The sequence below is a fragment of the Saccostrea echinata genome, unplaced genomic scaffold (assembly GCF_033153115.1).
Source record: "Saccostrea echinata isolate AGI-Se365-2 ecotype Australia unplaced genomic scaffold, CSIRO_AGI_Sech_v1 ptg000033l, whole genome shotgun sequence".
In the NCBI taxonomy this organism is placed as follows: Eukaryota; Metazoa; Mollusca; class Bivalvia; order Ostreida; family Ostreidae; genus Saccostrea; species Saccostrea echinata.
Window position 1 is genome coordinate 9,923,738 of NW_026889782.1, and position 11,069 is coordinate 9,934,806.

Below are 11,069 nucleotides of genomic sequence, written 5' to 3' on the forward strand. Positions count from 1 at the left end.
TCAAGTTACTGTTATAATGATAAATTTATTATATACCCCTTTACAACTAACAAAATATAATAAAAGGAAACTTTTTGGATCAATTACAGAACTTAAGTCCATTAAACAAACCATTTTGTCAAGGAACATTTTGATGCGCGAGAATAAAAACGTCATTTATCTGTGTACTACGTCATCAGTTTCAGAGAGGGGTGATATGGATTCAGAAAACCACAGTGTGGTGATCCGGAACGTCGGATCACATCGTCACGTGATTGCGTGAATTCAACAGTAAAACTGAGTGACAAACAGTTCGGTATATAATAAAATTTTATATCAGCCAAGTTATGTATTTTTCTTAACTATAATAACTCTGGCAAGTTTTGTTCCTGATATTAGTCAAGGCAACCCGAACATTAATGACTTTAAGGGCTTATTTGCTGTTTTCTCACATTTTCTATTGAATCCTGTCACATAGTTGTAATGAAATAAAGACACAAAATCTTAGCATGTTAGGAGTATAACTTCTCATGTGAAACATGTTCTACGTAACAGCATCGAATCTCATTGCTCATTACACATATATCCCGTTGGCTCATTCCAATTAAATGATAATTATATATAAGTTCATTCATCTTGAATGACATAAAACAGAAGAAGCTAAAAATGGCATTATGTAGCACAAATTTATTTCGTGGCCACGAATTTTTATTTCGTGGCCACGAAATTTATTTCGTTCCCACGAATTTTATTTCGTGGCCACGAAATTTATTTCGTTCCCACGAATTTTTATTTCGTGGCCACGAATTTTATTTCGTTCCCACGAATTTTTATTTCGTGGCCACGAATTTTATTTCGTTCCCACGAATTAATAAAAAAAATTCTCATACCATGTCCTATACCAGCCACCGTAATATTGCTTATTTCCAAGCGGTAATTAGTTCGTTCTGCTTTCAATTATGTAAATTGCAGTTCATTTATTTTATTTGGATTGAAAAAAAAATAGACAAGCGAAATGCTTGTATAATAAATAACATTCCGATAAAAACTTACAAAACGAAATTTACACGTTTCTTAACGAATGATCACGCACGATTAAAACCGCAAACGATTGAGTCTGATACACGCACGATCTTGCACGTTACAAGAACGATCATGCACGTTACACGAACGATTTTACACGATTGGTTTTTCAACAATAACGTTGCAGCCACTGTATAGCTAAGTATTTATCGCAGGGGATAAATACCAAACACATGACGTCATAACTATTGATCAAATATTTGCCGAGTGAATCTTAACGTGACGAGAATTCATGTAAACAAATATATGAAATGGAAGTTTTAAAGCATATACCGCGAATGTCATGTGTGATTCATAAGGAATTAAAGATTAAGAATCGGGTACGCTAATTTATTCTTATCATGTTTTCTTAAAATGAACACAGGCAGTGTTTTGAAATCCCGATCAGCCTTTCCTCTGTCGGTCTATAACAACAAAAATGCAAAAGTTCAACACTACGCCGCATACTTTGAAACATAATTATTGTTTGTATTGAAAGCTTGTATTCTATAGTACTTAGAAAGTGCTGCTAGAATCGTGTGATTAATATGAATTGATGACAATTCCTTGATCGTATGTACAAAATGTAAAAATTTTGGTAAGGTTTCATGTGAAACTTTGGAATATTTTTTTCTGTGTCGGGAGAGTAGGATTCTAGCAGCACTTTTCATGACCCAGTGATGTTTTTACATAATTATTTTCAAAAAAAAAGAAATGAATTATCCCCAGGGTAGTGTTGAACTTTTCACTTTTTCGTTAAGGCAATTTTTCTATTTATAGATGTCACGTGATGACGTCGTAGTGGAGTGCTTCTTTTAGCCTAGGACTCAATGACGTCTATACAATGAATAATAATAGTAAATGTTTCATCTATGGCTTTTCCGACTTATAGATATTAAATTTTACGGAAAAAGTCTAAATTCGCCGAAAAATGATCTGGGTACTGCCTTAACATACTTGCGCAATTTTCTACTGAACGACAGATTGTATTTGCATACAAAGACATTGTACGAGGGTTGTTAGAAAAGATTGCGGACATATTGATTTACGGAAAATGTATTGTAAACTTTGAAGCGTGCTACTACCCTGAAAAGCATGTGACTTTTGTGCGCTTTTCGTTTCGTGCAAACCGTGTAGCGTTTCGTGTAAACCGTGCAGCGTTTCGTGCAAACCGTGTAGCGTTTTGTGTAAACTTCAAAGCGTTTCGTGTAAAAAGTGTAGCGAGCGTGCAAGAAGCGTGTGAGAAACGTGCGACTTTCGTGTAAGAACCGTTTTGTCATATTCATACATTTATTTGAATCTCTTCACCATTTTACAATTATGGGATATAGAGATTACAAGAACATATCGGTGATTAATATAAAATAATAGATAGATACGGCAGGCGTGAAAAATAAAATACAAAATTTAGTGCGTTGCTATAAATGTGAAGTATGGGAATTCTAGGCCGGGGAGCACAGTTAATTGATTTTCTTTATAAACGAACATAATTTTCTTATATTTCATATATATATTGAATGTATTTTTAAGAGCCCCGACTATTGATTACATAATAATTCATTTTTTTTTTGTCTAGACGGGGTTTGAAATCAAGGATTTTAAAAGGTGGTGGGTATATCTTTTTTATTTGATAAAAACAATGCCTCAAAAGAGAACTAAAGAATTAAAATACCTATCCCCCGGCTTCTCTGCCATACAAAATTTTAATGATGAATTAAAGTTTAACTCTGTAATGAAACGGTATAGTTACCATTCTGAATAAAGTGCATGTATGAATTACATGTATCGGGTCCCGCTGGAGACATGGATATCCTTTTTTTTCTTAGAACGGGCACTTGCTTTTATAATATTTTTTTCCCGATGGTATACTTACTGAAATAAGTGCCCGTTATATTTAGCCATGTACAGATACAAAAGTAAGATCTCGGTAATCAACAACCCCCCCCCCTTTCCTGCATAATGTTCCTGTTTGATGCAGTTTACATATTACCTTTGCAAAATATAAACAGAACCTAATTTAATCAAATGAAATTATTTCTTTTACTAAATCAATATATATATATATATATATATATATATATATATATATATATATATATATATATATATATATATATATATATATATATATATATATATATATATATATATATATATATATATATATATTCAAATCAATAAGTGAGTTTATTTGTCAGTAATAAAATGACTTTTTAATATCAAACTATAATTTTAAAAACATTAAATGCTGTAAAAGATTATGAATAACAAATATAACTAATTTTTTTCAGTGCGTAATTTAGAGTCTAGTGAAAAAAAGGTCTGTACACAGACGATGATAAGGATTTCACCGAGCGGGTCACATACTCAATGACAACTTTTAATAATTACAACTGAGCATTGAGCATTTTTATCTGTTAATATAGTACTGGTGTAGCGAGTTTTAATCTTAACTTAATCTGAATGATTGAAATTCTAACTAATCTTTGATTAATCCGTAGTAGTTGAAATAAAGTCCGAGAGATTCCGAATAGAAAATCCAGATCGAGGCCAAAGTGTGCGAGAATCGTGTACAAAGCGTGTGAGAAACGTGTACAAAGCGTTTCGTGAAGGCTTTCGTGTAAACCGTGCAGCCTTCCGTGCAAAGCGTTTCGTGTAAACTGTGTAGCGTTTCGTGCAAACCGTGTAGCGAGCGTGTACCGTTCGTGCAGCGTGCGTGTGGGGTAGTAGCACGTTTCAGGGTCTGTATGTCTAATTAATTTCTTATCTTTTGTTAATTAAAATATAAAAGATCAGGTCCATTTGCAAATTCTAAAAATATACAGATTTTTACTGTGCGGTCATAGGATTCACGGAGCAATCTTTCAACGTTTTATGACGTTAAGTGACGTTACAATCTGATTCCAAACCTGTGAAGCTTTTTCACAGTTCTAAATATCTTTCATTTCTATAGACTTTTCATGTCTTTTTCTGACTTAAAAATTGAATAGGTATATAAAGCCATTTTATATATTCTTTAATGTCTTTTGTGGCGTATCGGATATTAGTTAGATCTTTAAAACATGTCTACGCAGTTCAGCGATCAAATATAAGAAACAATGCAAAATCCGTAGGCGCAACGTCCATGCGATGAGCAGGATATACGGGTATCGCAGGAGTTGATATTCAAAAATGTCCATCCTTCCATTCTTACAAGGTTGTTACCACTTGAACACTTTGGTACTAGATACGTGTAAGCCATCCCCAGCAGCATCTAAAACATTTTAGTCTCTTTCGGGAAATTTCTTGTCTGACACATAATTTTTTAATAGCTCGGTGCTCCAAGACGTTCAATGACGTTACCACTTTTTGGCTTTGTTTTTACACATTGATCATCTATAATTAGTGATAAAACGGTCATAACTCCTCCAAAGTAATTCAAAATTCCGCCAAAAGACGATGTATGAATATCTTAGCGAGAGGTTAAATATCATAAATCTTTATGCGCTACAACAGAGCAATTTTTAATTTCAAAAGTATGTCTCTGAAATGTTAAAGTACGAAAAAGTAACATGCTCCTTGAAGCATGTTTTATCTAAATAATTTCGCTGTATATTTTTTAAAGATCATCGGAAAACACCAAATTTTTGCATATTAATTGGAAAATACGTATAGTTTTTACCTGCAGAGTTTAACTGATTTCATGCCAATAGCGCGCTCACAATAGAAATTGTCCGCGAACTATTCTAACAACCCTCGTATCGACAATAGAATTTGCAAAATTTTGACTTTAATGAGATTGCTGATAACTTATTTTATACCCCAAAACATGGAAACATGAATTTTTTACCTCCAAAATATGACTGAAATATTGCCGACTCGGTGATAAACAATAACAATCAATCTTCAACATATTTGTCAATAATTTTTCTCGTTTACGAAATGTTCCTATACGTAGAACATGCTCTTGCGCATCGAATCATCCATATATAGGTGATAGTGGACTATGGTACATAAATACGAGAAGTTGCCGATAGATAATTTAATTGAAGTCACCACGTTTTTCATAAAGTGTAGATGTCAATTTGCCATCAATGTCTTTCTCTTGTAAAACATCCAAATATGAAACAGATGTGTCAGACTCTGCGGTGTCTTTTATATCAAGATCAATGGGATAATCGAATCAAGCAGGAATGATACTGAACAGAAAATCAAATGTCGAATAGAAGGCCAAAGCAAGAGACCTTCTTTTCATGTAGAAGTTTTTGAATAAATTCCACTTATAGCCCTCATCTTCGGGAAAACCTCCATTGGCATTTGAAGAATGCCTCACTCCCATTTCCAAATTTTTAAAACCGGTGATCGACGTATGTGTGCTTTTTGGCTATTAATGTTTTCTAGCATGCAATATAAATATGTTATCGATAGTGTAACAATATATTATCGTCTTTTTTTTCTTCAAATACCCTCTCTTCTTTTTTTTCTACAAGAATCTACTCTGTTTTCTGCTAAAAAGTTAATAGCAACATACTTTGAATTAAAAAAGAGCATTTATTACAAATGCCAATGCAAGCAAGAGCAACATAAATATACAGTAGTATTAAATGTTACACCTGTCACAAGGAAAACTAAAAACAACCAAAAAGGTACATACAATACAAATTGAAGTCCATAACAAAGTTTGCCCTAATTAATATAGAATAACAAGATCTGTTTGTGAAACACTGATGCCCACGCATGGCAAGTTATAGCAAAGGTTAAACTTTCTCAAATGCAAATCAATTATGTTGGTACCCAAAGTAAGGTCTTGACTCGGGCAATAAACCTGTGAAATATGAAAGCCCTATCAGCAACCATTGAATAGATATGAAAAAAAATAAAGTTTTTTTTCAAAAGTATGTCAAACATCAAGGTCTAATGGTCTAAATTAATAGTGACCACGGAAAAGCCTTCTCCCAAGAAATACACAGGTAGAATATGAGAGCCGAAGCACCAATCGTTCAAATGTTATGACAAAGGTTAAAGTTTTCCAAAAGTAGGTCAGACTCCAAGGTCAAAGGGTCAAAGTCGTTGGTATCCAAAGGAAGGTCTTTTCACAAAAATTACACATGGCATGACTTAAAAAACATGCCACAAACTTGTCGAAAACACCAGGTTAGAGACAAGTGTCCCATCCAGAGGAGATGAATGGGGAAAAAATATGGATATCACCATGACAGGGTAGTATATACTTAGATAACTCCATTACAGGGTAGTATATACTTAGATATCACCATGACAGGGTAGCATATACTTAATGCTTAAAAGAAAACAAGATGTGTTTGTGAAACACTGATGCCCACGCATGGCAAGTTATAGCAAAGGTTAAACTTTCTCAAATGCAAATCAATTATGTTGGTACCTAAAGTAAGGTCTTCACTCGAGCAATAAATCTGTGAAATATGAAAGCCTTATCAGCAACCATTGAATAGATATGAAAAAAATTAAAGTTTTTTTTTTCAAAAGTATGTCAAACATCAAGGTCAAATGGTCTAAATTAATAGTGCCCACGGAAAAACCTTCTCCCAAGAAATACACATGTGGAATACGAAAGCCGAAGCACCAATCGTTCAAAAGTTATGACAAAGGTTAAAGTTTTCCAAAAGTAGGCCACACTCCAAGATCAAGGTCAAAGTTGTTGGTATCCAAAGAAAGGTCTTGTCACAAGGATTACATATGTGAAGTATGAACGCCCTAGCACCAACTAATCAAAAGTTATGGCCAAGATTAAAGTTTTCCAAAAGTAGGTCACACTCCAAGGTCAATGGGTCAAAGTAGTTGGTATCCAAAGGAAGGTCTTGTCGCAAAAATTACACATATGAAGTATGAAAGACCTAGGACCAATCATTCAAAAGTTATGGCCAAGGTTAAAGTTTTTCGCAAGTAGGTCAAACTCCTAGGTCAAGGTCAAAGGGTCAAAGCTGTTGGTATCCTAAAGAAGGTCTTTTCAAACGGATTATACATGTGAGGTATGAAAACCCTAGTACCAATTGTTCAAAAGTTATGGCCAAGGTTAAAGTTTGGTTGAATTTTGCAAAACTGGCTCAAACTCCAAGGTCAAGGTCAAATGGTCAAAATTAATAGTGCCCTCGGAAAAGCCTTCTCCCAAGAAATACACAGGTGGAATATGAAAGCCGAAGCACCAATCGTTCAAAGTTATGACAAAGATTAAAGTTTTCCATAAGTAGGTCAGACTCCAAGGTCAAAGCGTCAAAGTTTTAGGTATCCAAATAAAGGTCTTGTCACAAGGATTACATATGTAAAGTATGACAGCTTTAACACCAACTGTTCAAAAGTTATTGCCAAGGTTAAAGTTTTCCAAATGTAGGCCAAACTCCAAGGTCAAAGGGTCAAAGTCGTTGGTATCCAAAGGAAGGTCTTTTCATAAAAATTACACATGTGAAGTATGAAAGCCCTAGCACCAATCGTTCAATAGTTATATCCAAGGTTAAAGTTTTTCAAAAGTAGGTCAAACTCCTAGGTCAAGGTCAAAGGGTCAAAGTTGTTGGTATCCAAAGGAAGGTCTTGTCAAAAGGATTATACATTTGAGGTATGAAAGCCCTTGTTTAAAAGTTATGGCCAAGGTTAAAGTTTGGTAGAATTTTGCAAAACTGGGTCAAACTCCAAGGTCAAGGTCAAAAGGTCAAAAATGGTGGCACCAAAGAAAAGTCTTGTCACAAGGAATACATATGTGAAATATGAAAACCATGGCTTCAACAAATCAAAGTTATGGCCAAGGTTAAAGTTTTTGCGGACAAACAGACAGACAGACGGACGGACAGGGCAAAAACTATATACCCCCAAATTTTCTATACCGGGATATAATAATGAATACAAACCTGTTTAGGTATACACAATAAAAAACACCTAAAAAAGGGAAAAAAGATGGGACTTGATTAAAAAAAAAACATGACACAAACTTGTCGAAAACACCGGATTAGAGACAAGTGTCCAATCCAGAGGAGATGAATGGGGAAAAATATGGATATCACCATTACAGGGTAGCATATACTTAGATATCTCCATGACAGGGTAGTATATACTTAGATATCACCATGACAGGGTAGCATATACTTAATACTTAAAAAACAAGATGTGTTGTGAAACACTGATGCCCCCGTGTGGCAACTTATAGAGAAGGTTAAACTTTCTCAAATGCAAATCAGATATATTGGTACCCAAAGTAAGGTTTTATCTCGAGGAATATACCTATGAAAGCCTTAGCAGCAACCATTGGTTAGATTTGAAAAAGATTAACGTTGTTCCAAAAGTATGTCAAACATCAAGGTCAAGGTCCAATGGTCAAAATTAATGGTGCCCACGGAAAAGCCTTCTCCCAAGAAATACACAGGTGGAATATGAAAGCCGAAGTACGAATCGTTCAAAAGTTATGACAAAGTTAAAGTTTTCCAAAAGAAGGTCAGACTCCAAGGTCAAGATCAAAGGGTCAAAGTTGTTGGTATCCAAAGAAAGGTCTAGTCACAAGGATTACATATGTGAAGTATGAAAGCCCTAGCACCAACCGTTCAAAAGTTATGGCCAAGGTTAAAGTTTTCCAAAAGTAGGTCAAACTCCAAGGTCAAAGGGTCAAAGTCGTTGGTATCCAAAGGAAGCTTTTTAACAATGATAACTCATGGGAAGTATGAAAGCCCTAGCACCAAATGTTCAACAGTTTTGGCCAAGGGGAAAGTTTGTCAAAAGTATGTCAAACTCCTAGGTCAAGGTCAAAAGGTCAAAGTTGTTGGTATCCGAAGGAAGATCTTGTCATAAGAATGACACATGTGAAGTATGAAAGCCCTAGCACCAATTGTTCAAAAGTTACTGGCAAGGTTAATGTTTGGTAAAATTTGTAAAACTGGGTCAAACTCCAAGGTCAAGGTCAAAAGGTCAAATGTGGTGGTACCCAAAGAAAGGTCATGTCACAAGAAATACACATGTGAAATTTGAAAGCCATAGCTCCAACCAATCAAAAGTTATGGGCAAGGTAAAAGTTTTTGCGGACAAACAGACAGACAGCTAGACAGACAGACAGACAGCCGGACGGACAGGGAAAAAACTATATACCCCCGAATCTATGGCCAAAGTTATTAACGATTTTTCAAAAGTAGGTCAAACTCCAAGGTCAAAGGGTCAAAGCTGTTGGTATCCAAAGGAAGGTCTTGTCACAAGGATTACACATGTGAAGTTTGAAAGACCTCACCAACTGTTCAAAAGTTTTGTCCAAGGTTAAAGTTGGGTAAAATTTTGTAAAAATGCATGGGACAAACTCCAAAGTTTAGGTCAAAAGATCGAAAATGATGGTACCCAAAGAAAGGGCTTTTCACATGTGAAAATTGAAAGCAATCAAAAGTTATGAGCAATGTTAAAGTTTTTGCTTACAAACAGACAAACAGCTTAACAGACAGACGGACTTACAGGGCAAAAACTAAATACCCCCGAATCTTCGATACGGAGGCATGAAAATTAAACATAGTGAAATTATCGAAGCATGCCTGTCTAATGACTAAGATCGATCTGTCTTAAGACCGAAAGTCATCTTAAGATTCCACGATAGTTGTTTCACAAAATTAACTTTCATATTTATGATAATCCCAAGATCTATCAACCGGATACGTGTCTTAAGTCAAATGTTAATTAGGTGGTAGAATACATATTGGTAAAAAACAGAAGGTACGCATGAGAAAAAAACAAGATGTGTTTGTGAAACACTGATGCCCCCGTGTGGCAACTTATAGAGAAGGTTAAACTTTCTCAAATGCAAATCAAATATGTTGATACCCAAAGAAGGTCTTGTCTCGAGGAATATACCTGTGAAATATGAAAGCCCTAGCAGCAACCATTGAATAGATATGGAAAAGGTTAAAGTTTTTTCAAAAGTAAGTCAAACATCAAGGTCAAGGTCAAATGGTCAAAATTAATGGTGCCTAAGGAAAGGCCTTCTCACACAAGAAATATACAGGTGAAATATGAAAGCTGAAGAACCAATCATTCAAAAGTTATGACCAAGGTTAAAGTTTTTCAAAAGTATGTCAAACTCGAAGGTCAAGGTCAATGGATTACAATTGTTGATATCCAAAGGAAGGTCTTGCCACAAGGAAAAAAACATGTTAAATATGAAAGCCCTAGCAACAACTTTTCAAGGTTAAAGTTTTCCAAAAGTTGAGGTCAAAGTTCAAGGTCAAGGTCAAAGGGTCAAAGTTGTTGGTATCCAAAGGAAGGTCTTGTCACAAGGATTATATATGTGAAGTATAAAAGCCTTAGCACCAACGGTTCAAAAGTTATGGCCAAGGTTAAAGTTTTCCAAAAGTAAGTCAAACTCCAAGGTCAAGGTCAAAGGGTCAAAGTTGTTGGTATCCAAAGGAAGATCTTGTGACAAGGATTACATATGTGAAGTATGAAAGCCCTAGCACCAGCCGTTCAGAAGTTATGGCCAATGTTATTTTTTTCTAAAGTAGGTCAAACTCCAAGGTCAGGGTCAAAGGGTCAAAGTTGTTGATGTCCAAAGGAAGGTCTTGTCACAAAGATTACACAAGTGAAATATGAAAGCTCTAGCACCAATTGTTCAAAAGTTATGGCCAAGACTATTGTTGGGAAAAATTTTGCAAAACTGGGTCAAACTCCAAGGTCAAGGTCAAAAGGTCAAATATGGTGGAACCCAAAGAAAGGTCTTGTCACAAGGAATACACATGTGAAATATAAAAGCTATAGCTCCAACTAATCAAAAGTTATGGGCAATGTTAAAGTTTTGCAGCTTTCAAATGAAAATTTACATAGTTAACCTACATCAAACAACTATTCCTGGAGAAAGTGCCCTGGCCCCTGGAAACTGACAAAACATATGCATGGTCACTAATTTGATATTTATCTATTTATTATTTTATTTATTTATTCATTCATATATTTTTAGTCCAAAGTCTTTTTTTTTAATTTTACGTAGGATCTAAGTACTCTCAGTTCATTGATTATTCCTTTCGAGAGTTTATGTTGAAATCTCGCGTGATTTCAAATCA